General features: G+C 41.9%; 1 long non-coding RNA gene across 1 annotated transcript in view; it reads left to right on the top strand.

Annotated features, from left to right (window-relative positions):
• LOC142488495 (uncharacterized) overlaps positions 1–11565 on the top strand; it is a 667283-nt gene that overhangs the window by 305972 nt on the left and 349746 nt on the right. The window contains exon 3 of the long non-coding RNA XR_012799440.1: positions 8344–8369. This is a non-coding gene — a long non-coding RNA (uncharacterized LOC142488495). The remainder of the gene's footprint in view (positions 1–8343; positions 8370–11565) is intronic.

The raw sequence follows: 11565 nt of genomic DNA, 5'->3' as shown, positions 1-11565 counted from the left end.
TCGTAATGCAGTAAGATGGGGTTTGCAGTCTCTTGTGGAGAAAATAAAAATAAAAAATTACAATAAAAATTTTAAAAAAATTTTTTGGTCACTCACTCAGGCAAGCAAGCAGTGGTGGGCGAAGTTACAGGCGCTTGCTCAGTAAATTCCTGCTGTCAAGCAGGAATGTGATTGAAACCAGACACACGTTCAAAGGAATGGTGTGGGAGAGATGTACTGCATTGTAGAGAAGATAAGAAGTTGAAATACCCTGCAGTGCAGTTAATTATCCTGAGCGAGGGGAGAGCGCTGTATATGCCGAAATATGACACTGTTACAGTACTGTACACGCCTATGCGTTTCAACAATTTTCAAATGTGACATACCGTACAGCAGCACAGCACTGCAAATGCATGTATACTTTAAATATGCAAATTTACAATTACTGCGCGCGCACACACAGACTGTGTACTGATGTAGGTTGAACCGCGAGGGTATTAGACTTCCAAGACAACAGCTCGCAAACGCCCCCCTGAGTTTTTACACGGCATTGCAGTATTGCAGACAGCGATAATAAAATCCTAATATCACGAGCGCGAAAATAACGCAGTTCACTCCGGACGAAAATGACAAAAAACGCACTTTACCGGGATAATCTGAGAACCGCGGATCTAGCCGTCTTAGACTCAGATCGGCCGCCACTATAAGTACTGCCATTTACCTGTCCAAGTTTCCAGACTCTTCAAGTCATTCTAGAGAGAAATTACATCCAACTCTGATTTTACTACCATATACAATTTAGTGTCATCAGTAAAGATGGAAATTTTGCTCTCTATGCCATCCTCAAGGTCATTAATTAACAAGAAAAAAATGCAAGGGCCTAGTACCGATCTGAAAAGAGGCAGCCCAATCATGGACCCAAAAAGTAATTAGAGAGCATGTAACAGAAGGAATACTTTATCTTATATGTCTATGTAACAAGTTAAAATATCCTAACACTGTGCCTCTCCCGGAATCCAGTGATGCATCTGTGGAAGATTTTATTCAGCTAACTCTGTAAATAAAGCTTGTCCTGTTTGTAACTATAAAGTTCTTCCTGGTGCCCATCTTTCCTACCTCAACACCCAGCTGCATGGACCCAGCACCCTGACAAGTTAATACCCTGTACAATCCAAATCTAGAGTCTATCTGATATACAGTAGAGGCAACTCTTATTCGAACAAAAACCAGTGGCAATTCCCCAAAAAACCCAGGAAACACCCAGGTACATTCTGAATACATGCCTTAAACTTTCCTTAAACTAGCCCCAGCATTTCTGCATTGATTAATGGCCTATCAGATTAACAGCGGGGGTCCCTGGCAGTCCCATTCAAACTGAATTGGACTGCCAGGGATCCCTGCTGTGTTAATCCTATGGGTCGTTAGTCAATGCAGAAATGCCTTAAACGTGCCTCAAACTAGCCCAGAACATACCCAGCACATACCCAGAATGTAACCCGGCTAGTTTACGGCAAATGTTAGAATAAACGTTGCCTCTACTGTAAACTCCCCAGGAGCTGGACAGGGAGGGTTACATGTATATATGTATAAATATCTTTATTTATATAGCACTCACATCTGTACTTGGCGCTTTGCAAGAGAGATAATACAGTACAGGGAAGTATAGTACAATAAGTGTAACAAATAAGATCAGACAATAGGAAAGGAAATCCCTGCTCTGGAGAGCTTAGACTCTAAGTGGTATGATGGAAAACTTGCAGAGACAGCAGGTGAGGGAATAAGTGCAGTAGATGGCAGTCATTGGTAGGGGCGACTGTGGGTGGGGAACAGTAGCCATGAGTTTTGGCTAATGAAATTCCTCATTTAAGAAGTTAGTTTTAGGGTTAGTATTAAAGACGAAGGCGAAAGAATGTGCTTTGTATATGCAGAGTATGAGGGAGTTTCACAGATAAAGTGCGGTAAGGGAAAAAGGTTTAAGACGAAAGAGAGAGCAGTGGAGGTGAAAGAGGTGGAAAGGAGAGTTATAGGTAAAGTGCAGGATATGAGCAGGGTCATAGTGAGAGATCAGAGCTGATATCTAGGGAGGAGCAGATGAGTGGTGAGCCATGAAGATAAAGAGGAGAACTTTGTAGGTGATCCACAATTTGATGGGAAGTCACGAGAGGGATTTAAAGAGGCGAAGAGCAGAGACGGTTTTGTGAGAAAGTGAAATTATTCTAGCAGCAGAATTTTGGATAGATTGCAAGGAAGAAAGTTGTGTGAAAGTAGAACGTTGTTCTTCATAAAGAAAGTATAATAGCATGCTTATTTAATATTAAAGTCTGGATATTTTTAATGCTTTGGCTACCAAGAGGACTGTGTGTGTGTGCCAATCTGATCGCGAGCACCATCCCATTTCACCACTTCATTGCTGCTTCTTGAAGGGAAGAATATTGCCAACTGTGAAATGTTCTTTGCTGAATGTGCATGTAGTCAGGTCCCCCTCTTATCTCCTGGTCTGCGAGAGGGGGACAGCAGGAGGCAGTTAGGAGGCAAGCGGGTCACCGGAACTCCACGGCGGCTCCATCAACAGGGTGTCGCCATCTTGAAAGTCACGCATGCGCTATAGACGTCCCGCGCATGCACAGTGTAGCTGAGTGGCGATGGCCATTGCTGGGCTCTGCGAGGAGGGACTACAAGTCCCAGCATCCTCTATGGCTGCTATCCCATTGGCGGCAAAGCCAATAGGGCTCATAGGATCTTGGCCAGCAATGATACATGTGGCATGCTCAGCAGGGACCTCGGCAGTCGGAGCAGGGACGCAGAGGGGTAAGGTAGTGTTTGGGTGCAGGTGGCACCCATACTAGGTCAGATACCCCCTTTAGGCCCCAGCTAGGCCCTGACTCCCACCAGATTGTGGCTACTACAGTGAAAGCCCATAGATGGGAACATTTCCCCAGTTGCTGCCTATAGCTAGAGTATAGCAGCGATGAGACGCCACACGGTGATTGCGGCCTGTGGTCTGGGACCAGACCCCCCATGATATAGACTCTTAAAGCTGAGACCCTCCAACGGGAGTTCACCCCACATAGAGGAGGACGCCTTTGCGGATGACATTGGTGGATCAGCAGATCCCTTTTTGTTGTTCAGCAGTTCAGCAGTACCTGAGTGCACAAATGGTTCACGGATAATGCTATTCCATACTTTTTTGGGTGGGCCCTGACATTGGGGAAAGGACATTAGGGATATTGGTGCCAAGCACCCTATGTACTTTGGGGTCGCTCACCTGGTGTATTGGGGTTGTGTGTGTCGGCTATATATTGTAGGGTACATGTTGATTATCCTACGTTCAGTAAAACCAGTTATTATATACCCTGTGTGTGATTATTATTGGTATTGTTCCTTTGAGGGGCTTATCCCACCACGTTGGGTTCCCTCTCCAGTGGAGGTGCTGTTCCGTGGCAAACGAGGGATCACCCCAGGCTCCCAGTGGCGGAGGCTCAGGCCATCTGATAGCCAAACAGGTAGCAGCAGTACTGGTAGTTCCTTTAGTGACGGGGAAAAGGGGCTACATACACATGGGGAATTTTGGGTGTTTCTAATAGGCAATACAATTTAAAAATCCGCATTAACAACTTACATGAAAAAGAGGAGTACTTTCACATGATTGGTCCAACACAAAATATAGCAAAGTCAGACAACATGCACAAAAAACAAAATTGGGGACGTTCATATTTATAGCAAATCTTTTGTTGTAGATTTGAATGTAATATTGTTTATACTCATAGTTAATTGAATGTATACTCCAGCCAGCTTTTTTTATGCAACTTGAAAAGGTTCTCTATTTGTTTCTTCAAACAGCCTTGTTGTTCTGCTGGTATAACTTATAGCATTCTTTTGGCCCTCTGTGTCTTTTTTGGCTCATTGAAAATATTTGTTCTGGTACTCGAATCAAATTTAACTAAATAGCCTCCCTGGTGCTCCAGGGACGTTTACCTGATTTTGTAATGTTCCCTTTCAGTTGCCAACTAAGTAAGGGTCACATGTTGGTGCAGTTGTTTATTACATGCAATTTTGTTTTGGCAGAATTATTTACCAACTTGTCGCCTGCCAAATATTGAATTTTATTACATTGTGGTAACTGTTTCTTATTAGTTTAACAATAGCTACTTCTTGGGCTTTATTGTGCACTTCACTTTTGATTCACTGAAGATTTGTTTCTCCTCTCGTGTGCTCTAAAGCAGCGGTGTGCAAAGTTCCTGTGCAGCGCCCCCTACCTGTCAGCCCCAGCTATCACGCCAGCCGTCCCCCTTGCCAGTGAACCGGCGTCAAATGACGTCACGTGACCCCACCGCGTCATTTGAATCGCATTACCATGGTGATGCATTATGTCACATGACCTGGCGTCGTCATTTGATGCCGTGTTGCCATGGTGACACGTCCAGAAGCTGGCTGAATCCTGGTAAGTTGAGTTGCAGAGGCCTCGGGGACGAGCGTGGGACCTCTGCAACTGCCACCCCAAAAAAATATCCGCGACCCCCGCTTTGCACACCCCTACTCTAAAGCTACCTGACAGAAGAAGAATTATCTGTGCTAACTAGATATGTTACTGTCTCTGAGGAGCACACATTAAAGTATTGCATAATTCATGCAAATAAAGTGCAGCATTAAAGCAGCAGTCCAAGCTGCCGTTTTTTTTTTTTACATTTTATTCCCAGCTTTAATATGTGCATCAAAACAATCCACACAATGATAGGTAATTAGCAAAGTTGCCGATCGATCTGTTCTCTTGTGATCGGTCTGTGAAGATTCGGCTTGGGGGTTCACTAAATGGCTGCAGTGCAGCAGAAGAGGACCAAAGATGCATGTGTGGAAGATCATGTGATCAGGCAGTCACTAGATACAATTGGTGCACTGCTAGAGAGGGCAGGGCTCAAAAAGGGGTGTGCCAGATCCTGTTTCAGAAGACGAAGGAGATGTGACTTTGTAAATGGTTGCTATAGAAACAAAAAATGCTAGTTACATTATAGTACATTAAAATGTCATTCAGAGTAGTTTATTATTTATTTTTTAAATGCTACAAGTATTTTCTCATAGTGCAGAACTGATTTATTAAAATCAACACACATAGGATATTGTAGATTTAAGGAGAAGTGCATCACCAAGTGGTGCTGCAGGTTATCCTTAATCAAGCCATTATAAGGCAGCGCTGTAGATATAGGGCCTCATGCAGTAAGCGTTGATAAGGGAAATATGGCCATGTTATAGCCAAAATTGGGTTTGAGATTCAGTAAGCGCCGATAAGTGCTTCATATCGCCAGGTTTCGGAGCCGATAATTTGGTTATGGCCAGTCGCCTGCCGATAAGCCTGTTTTCGACACTGATCGCCACTTTTTTAAATCGGCTGGATTCAACAAAAAAAAACAGCTTATCGGGGCTGATCGGCACTACGAAATTGAGATGTTATGGCCGATTTCTCCCGCCAACTAAAGTTGGCATTTTGGACGGGAGAACGATCGCTAAGGCTGCCGGAACGGCACTTAGAAAAAAAACATCTTCTGTACATCAATGGAAGTCAATGGAGCGGGGACGTATAACAGTATAGTACTGTTTACGTTTCATTGCTCACAATACAAGGGGGATTTGCATTACAGTGTGGGGGCATTCCCTGCATTGTGTCACAGCTGATGTGTCTTATTTGCATAACATTCGACTTTTACATGTTTTCAGCATTTGCGGGTCACATTACTCATCATGTGATGATGTGGCAAGGGAAAATACTATACTACACTCTTAAAGGAGAACCTCACATCATATCACACATTTTACTCAACTCAGCGTCAATTATTTACATGATGTCACACATGTCACACATGTCACACATACACAGTATATTCATCTTCCTTTACATTACACAATGCTTGTAATGTGACACGCATCTTTAAACGTTCATGTACATCTGTCTTCTCATGTTTACATATACTTTTGGGTCCTCCCTATTTTCATGACGTCACTTATTGGACGCTCAATCACATTGCATGTTTACATTGTAACCGTTGCATTACAAGCACTTCAACCTAACTTATACACACATGTACAGTAATTCATCATTGGGACACCTTGTAAACTCATTCTATACCAACTATCCTCCTTACACAAATGCATGCATATGCACACGACTATTCATTGTTGCCAACATGTCACAATAACATGGATAATTACACATGTTACACAAAACTTTTCCCACGTCAATCTCAGCCTTTTTGTCTCATTACATGACTGACTCTTGCGTTCACAAGTGTTACATGCATTGCACATGCAACTATTTATTTGCAAGCAATCTTTGTACAAAGCTTCACGTCACATCATTGCCAAATATCATCATTCCCTGCAGAATACACACAACAAATACTTAGAACAACAAGTGCACACAGCTTGCCACAGAAGTACTTTATTATGTTAATGTAACACCTTGCATTTTACTATGTCACCTGACATCATCACATACCTATTTAAAGGACGCACATTACCTGCTCATTCACAGCTACTCATTTCAAAATGTTGAGATTGTTTAGGAGACGGAGGAACATTCTTTTCTATGACATGCTTGATGATGAAGACAATCATATAGGGCAAGGGAGGGACACACCGAGGGACAGTGACAGTGACGCGGACACGACAGGGACAGGGAGAGGGACAGGCCGAGGGACAGGTAGAGGGACAGGAGATCAGAGGAGAAGACAGAGGAGACAACTTGTGCCTCGTCCGCGTCTGTACAGGGAGAGAACCCTGTTAGATGGGATGAGTGAGGAGGAGATTGTAAGTCGCTATCGTTTGAGTTCAGCAGCAATCTTAGCTCTTTATGAGGAGATAAGGGGGGATTTAGATTTTTTCACAGCCAGAGGTCGTGCAGTCCCTGGGCTTGTTAAAATGCTGTGCTCATTACATTATCTTGCTTCCGCGTCATACCAGACAACTGTGGGCATAGTGGGCGGGGTCTCGCAATCTACATTCTCGCGGGCCTTGACCCAGTTTCTCTATGCACTCAATAGACGCGCTAGGAATTATATTCATTTTCCTACAGAGGCGACAGAGTGGCTGGAAGTCAGGACTGGCTTTTATAATATAGCAGGGATACCATGTGTGCTGGGTGCAATCGATTGCACACATGTTGCTTTGATTGCACCTAGTCAGAGTGAGCATGTGTACCGCAATCGGAAGCACTACCATTCACTCAATGTACAGGTGGTATGTGATGCCACGATGAGGATAATGCATGTGGTACCCAAGTTCCCTGGTTCCAGTCACGATTCCTCTATCCTGAGGAACTCTTCAGTCTTCCATGCGTTCGAAGAGGGACATTTTGAACCTGGTTGGCTGCTGGGTGAGTACATATTTACATGTTCTAACACAAAACACATGTTGATTTAGGAATGTTGGCATTGTACAATTTGATCACTAATGTCAGCTTATGTGTGCTCCATTCATTATAGGTGACTCAGGATACGGAATTAGGCCGTGGCTCTTGACTCCGGTGCTAAACCCTCAAACTGAAGCAGAGGACAGGTACAATGCAGCCCATATATCTACAAGATCTGTTATAGAGAGGACATTTGGCCTACTCAAGACCAGGTTTAGGTGTCTGGACAGAACTGGTGGGGCTCTTCTATACAAGCCTCAAAAAGTCTCTGATATTATCCTTGCCTGTTGCATTTTGCACAATGTTGCACTCAGGCACAATGTACAGTCAGACCTAGCTGAGGCTTTGGTAGACGAGCATCCCACCCATGTAGCTGCTGAAAATGAACAAACAGCCAGTGGTGGCCAGACACGACAGAATCTCATCAATTCATTTTTTTCTTGTAAGTACAAACTCATATGTTCCTAGTACTACTTTTATAGTTTAATTATGTTATATTAACAATAATGTTTCTTTATATAACCTTCTGTTAGGACACAGATGAATATGGGTTGCACACCTTTCTTTTCTCTGCTGTGTGCACAAAGGGATGTGGCACCGGTATGTTATTGTTGCACAGGTTATATAATCCCTCTTCAATTGTACTTTAGTTGTGTGTATGTGAATACAACTTGGGTAACAAAGCAATAATATTTTAGCATTGTGTTATTCCTTATGCTAAGACAAAACACATATTATGCCCATAATCATTCATGCTTCTAGTATGCTTACATACAATGTTATTGGTGCAGTGTAACATGTACATCCATATGATGTGTACACCAGGCTGATTTACATTTTGAATGTCATGAAATATACATGGTGTTGTACATTTAACACCAAATACACACTTTGCTGTGTTGTTTACGGTACTGAAGATGGCATGTCAATGTTTGCAATTTATATATTGTTCCTTTGCATTATAGGTATATCTCCAGTATGACTGATCATGGTATGTATATTTGCTGACATCTCTCATAAGATGTGGCTACCTCAATCTTCCTATAATTATTGGAACTAAAAACCCAACATATTGGTTTAAACACAAATGTTACATATATGTACTTTCTGTATCATGTATATGCATTTAGCTACTCTTGAGCTTTCATGTGCATTGTATTACAAAATGATTACTCACATTTCATCACATTTTATGTATGTTTCCTTATAATTTCCATTAATGTAATATAGAGGTGGTTGGAGAAAAGGGGATAACTGTACTTATTTGTTTACTTACGGGAGCACATTCATCACTAGCATAGACACACTTTTTAAGACAACTGTTTGTGTCTCTATCAATTGGTGTAGGATCCATGTATAACACCGACAAATGATAACACCAGCTTTATTATGGTAGCTTATATCATCATATTGACTATACTATGTATTTCTAAACGATTAATAAACACAGTAAACTATAGTTAGTTAGGTTAATGAAATATACACAGAAACGTACTTCATAACATGATGGTGATGTCATATTCAGAACATCATGCATTGGAGGGGACCATAACATCTGGCCACTAACATTATTTGCTACAGTCCCAAACCATTTTATCTACATACCCATGTAACAAGAGATTTTAAAAATAAATGGCTACATGGTTGTAAGTGTCCTTTACATTGGGAGAAGGAGTGGCTCACTGAGTAAAGACACACACTGGCACTGATAGTTTGAAGCAGGGGAGTCTGGTTCAATTCCCGGTGTGGGCTCCTTGTGACCTTTGCCAAGTCACTTTATCTCCCTGTGCCTCATGCGGCAAAAAAACATTTGTACGTTCCACGGGCCAGGGACCTCAGGCTGAAACATGTGTCTGTAAATCGCTGCGTACAACTAGCAGCCCTATACATGAACATGCTCATATTATTATTATTATTGTTACATAGTTTCGACAGTCATACGTTCCATTACATATTAGAATACACAAATGTGTTAGCAGAGTGGGAATGGTTGTTATATATAAAACACACCATGTCATAAAATGTTAGTAGTCATTAAAGAACACTCAATAAAAATTCATGAGGCACTCTTTTGCAACATCATTATGTTAATTAAGTGCTTATGCAATATAGGCATAAGGGTATCACATTTTTAATTGTTTGTTAATAAGCGCTGCAAGCAATATAAAATTAGTTCCATATGTAGTATAGTAGTCGGTGGCTCCTCCTCACAATCATCTCATATAAAGGTAGACTCTTCTGAAATCATACATTGATCCGATTGTATCTTCCCCGACATCTCTGAAATACAGCAAACACATGATGGTCAAAGATGGCACCTTACTAGATATGCATCCGTGACAACGCGTTACGCAGCTCTATATGATTGTGTAGATACACACGTCAGTCACTTATATGTTAGAAGTAAAACTGTTCATCAGTATGTAATGTTTCTTTAAATTTGTAGCAGGCATAACTATGTATAAGAAGTGAACGTTGCCTGTATACTGAAAGATGTGCGCGCACATCTTTGTGTGCGCACGCACTTCACGCTTGGCTCCACTAACTGTTAGCGCATGCGCAAAACAAAGCGTACGTTGTGCGTTCAATACATGTTGAAAATACCAGTAAACATAACATCTTTATTTCAAATACAATGAAGACGAAACTACATTCGTTCTAAACGAGTACATCTGTATTCTTTTTAAACAGACGTGTTTGAACAGAAAGCACGGCCGATAACACAATGCGCAAATGCAATACGTGTGACGTCATGTTAAGCCAGCGTGAAACGCACGCTAACACTCCTCCCACTCAATTAACATTCGGCTAACGCCCAGGGTACGCCTACAAACACTGAGCCGCACGCATCACACACTGCAGTTACCGTTACTATAACAAAACATGACAGCCAATAGGCTTTGAGGCGCGCACGTCGCTTGGGGGCGGGACTTACATCACTAATCCTTTTTAAGGACGCCTTGGCCCATGACAAGGGTCCCACGTCATACGTGGTGGACCCGGTTTTCAATGTTGTAGATGTTGCATGATAACAAAACAGGTATGTGTTAGAGTAATGGTAAAATGTTGCTAATATGTTTAAAGGGATAGGAAAGTACGTATATTTATTCCGTCAGCAATGTGTACTACTCTTTCAGGTCCTACTATATTGTATTAGGAAACAATTTGTTTGTGATCGCTACATGTTATGCAGTCTGCAATGTTACGCTGTATCCACGCATTGAAAGTGAAAATGGTGGTTACAAAAAAAAAAAAAATTTAAACGCAGAGTCAACGCATAACGATTGTTATATTTACCATTCTTCTAGAATTAACTCTTCGCCTGGCTGCAACTGGTCGCTCCAGAAATGCAAGCCATTTTCATCCACGCTTAACCCAACCGCTGAATCCAGTATGGCACATATCTCCTCCAGGATGCGCTCATAGGAATCGCCACTGCTTTCTTCAAATAATTGGTCGGGAGGTAGGTTCATTTCTTCCGGTTCCCATTCCAATGCAATTTCAGCTGAAAGGCTTGGTACATAATCATAGTACTTTTGTTCTTGTACAATGTGGGTTTCAGGAATGGAGGCTACAGATATTGCAGCACGTATCGATTCAAACGGATCAGTAGTAGCGGATACATTGCTATTGCCATTAGGAATAAATATGCCTTTCACGACAATATAAGTGCCGTCTTTCAGGATAAATTGTTTTTCCGGGGCAATCTTCCAGAAACCATAGGTGTGTTGTAGCTTATCCTGGTCACGTTCAAAAAAGTCATTACTTGATAAAGTGAATCTTATTGAGGAATTAAAATTCCGTGCATGCTTACGGTCTTGGTAATAAGGATATTTTGCTCGAATGAAATCATCGATTTGGCGTGTGCTTGCTTTCTGTCCGCGACTGTTCAAGATGGCTTCACAGATCATGTACTTATACCCTAAAAGGGGATTAATATTGTTAACGAATTCATCAGCCATGTCTGAGTAGCACAAAAGCTGTGTGCAGGTCTGTGTTATTTGCTCATCAAAATGAATGTGCTGAATGGCTAACAAACTCCTGTTTTTCCTTGTCAAGGTCAACAAAACTAACTACTTTGACTCCTTATTTCAAACGCCAATTGGATTTGTTTGTCTAATTGGGTTAACAGTTGTGGTTCGTGATATGGGACTGTGGGAGAAACATTTCTCCTTCTTTTATCTCGT

The sequence above is a fragment of the Ascaphus truei genome, chromosome 2 (genome assembly GCF_040206685.1).
Source record: "Ascaphus truei isolate aAscTru1 chromosome 2, aAscTru1.hap1, whole genome shotgun sequence".
NCBI classification, from domain to species: Eukaryota; Metazoa; Chordata; class Amphibia; order Anura; family Ascaphidae; genus Ascaphus; species Ascaphus truei.
Note: the sequence above shows the minus strand (reverse complement) of the source record. Positions and strands in the feature narration are given on the sequence as shown.